Source organism: Capra hircus, chromosome 1 (genome assembly GCF_001704415.2).
Source record: "Capra hircus breed San Clemente chromosome 1, ASM170441v1, whole genome shotgun sequence".
NCBI classification, from domain to species: Eukaryota; Metazoa; Chordata; class Mammalia; order Artiodactyla; family Bovidae; genus Capra; species Capra hircus.
Window position 1 is genome coordinate 44,278,438 of NC_030808.1, and position 2,404 is coordinate 44,280,841.

The following is a 2,404-nucleotide window of genomic DNA, read 5'->3' on the forward strand; positions in this document are numbered from 1 at the left end:
GTTTTGTTAAGGAGACTGAGTTTTTCTTTCACCAGCTGGCCTCTGACGTGACTATACAAGAGACAGTAGGACCAAATCACAAGTCCATTTGCCCGATGCACAGTGAGGCCAAACAATTCTAAAACATGGACGTTTGGAACAAATAAAGGTTTATTACAGGTTCCTGCAAGGAGATGGGTAGCTCATCCCTTAAGAACCCCAAAATTACTGAAAGCTTTCAGCAAAGCCATTTTCTAGGAAAGTGAGGAAAGAGGGTGTAGTTGGTGCAGATTTCTTAGTGTCAGCTCCTTTGTTCTTGAGGTCAGGCCATGATCAGAAACGATGTTCCTATAAATCTCTACCAAACAAATGTTGTTCTCTGTTCTGACAAGAAAGGGCAAGGTCCCAAGGAATAGCTATCGTCCTTCAGGGTCTTGGTCCTGGCTAAGAGGAGGTAGATTTTAGTCGGCAGCTTCCTCAGAGCCAGGTTCCCACACCCTGCCCAGCCGTCATCGCTGAGGGAGCCAGACATCCAACCCAGCTGGCCCTCAGGCTCCTCGCCCCCCATACAAGGGGTGAGGGGCCTGGTGGGTGGAACCAGGTTCCTCAGACTGCGACCCAGGCAGAAGGCCACTGCTCTAAGGTAGCAGAGACAGGGCTGGGGGAGAGTCACCACAGCCTCAAGACCAGTGAGTGGCTCTGGCGAGGGCTCTGGAGTCCTGCTGGACACAGCCCCCAGTCTGTCCACTGGCCCAGGGCTAGCTGAACTGGGGGGGGCCTCCCAGAGAAGGCCTGAATTTGCCTCTTACCTCACTCTATACCTGACGACCACCACACCACTGACTGTTGGCTTAATCATTTCCCTAATGGACCCTCATTGACAGATTGTTACTTGTGGGCAGGGCCCCCTGCAGTGCTGACCAGTAGCTGAGCAGGGCTACTAACGGTCACCCACTGACAGTTGGTTGCTTGTGGGCAGGGCCCAGTGAGGCTCTGACCAGTGGGTGAGCAGGACCTGTTGCCTGGTAACAGGGTGCAAAGTAATGATGCACAGCAACGGCTACCTGCTAAGGGCTGCGCTCTCTTACAAAGGGAAGGAGCATCTGGGCAGCCTCAGGCAAGCCCCTTCCCTCTCTGAGCCTCAGTTTCATTAGCTGTGAAATGGGAATACCACCTTGCAGGATTGCTGAGTATTTCATGAGATGGTACATGTGGAACAGATTCATCAGCTGCAATGCCTGGTCCCAATGTGAAGGGTGTAGTGGTGGAAAGAGCTGCAAGAACATGTGGCAATTTATAAATAAAAGACAACAGTATAACTACAACTACCTTATTCATCTGTTTAACTCTTTGTTTTGAGATAATTTCATAGTTACAGAAAAAAATAGCATAGAGAATTCCCATATTCCCTTCCCCCAGCGTCCCGCCGTGTTAACATCTTGTATAATCGTAGTACAGTTATCAAAACTAAGAAATCAACATGGGTACAATTTAACTAACTAAACTAAAGACTTCATTTGGATTTTTACCAGTTTTCCCACTGATGTCCTTTTTCTATTCCAAGATCCAGTCAAGGATCCCACACTGCATATAGTTGTCATTCCTTAGAAAATATATTTAGAAAAATATGTATACTCTGTCACATTTAATCATTAAAATAATTCTGGAGGAAATGTCTTATTATTTATATTTTATAGATGATGAAACAGAATCTCAGAAAGGATACACATTAATTTAAGCAGCAGAACCAGAAGGCAAACCCAGATCTCCCATACTCACTTAAAGACACCATGGTTATCTGTTTGGAGAGTCAGGCATATACAACAAATGAGAAAATAAAGCAAACAGATGCCATTAGTGCATTCCACATTCGAATGCTGTGAAATTTTAAAGGAGCCTAGCAGCATGGCAAATCACACTCCAGCAAATCACCTGCTTCCTCACACCAGCTGCCTGCTGCTCATGCGCCTCTGTGGGCTAGAAGCCACACACAGGAATTCCGAGGCTAAGGGAGCAAGTTCCATTCTGCGGGACCTCGGAACAAACTCAAAAAGTTAGAGGAAAAAGAAAGAAAGCCTCCACAGAAAGAAAATTCACGCAAGCTATATATAGCTCAGTGTAACCCTTGTGGGGCTGACCCTCCCCCAAGTAAGACAGAATTCCGCCTTCCAACTGAAGCATCACCTCTTCCTGCCTGATGACCTTCAAACTGACACGCCGCCAGTTTCTGGTTCTTCAGCAGCTTTTGGCCTTCAAACTCAGACTTGAGGAACATCAGCTCTGCAGATTTTGGACTTGTCAACCTCCTCTGTAGTCCTGTGAGCCAATTCTTTGTGATTAGGATTTCTCTGGAAATCCTATTATACTCCTGTGAAGCACCTTTTAGTTTGGGATTTTGGCTAGATTGGTTTTGTCACTCTATAAA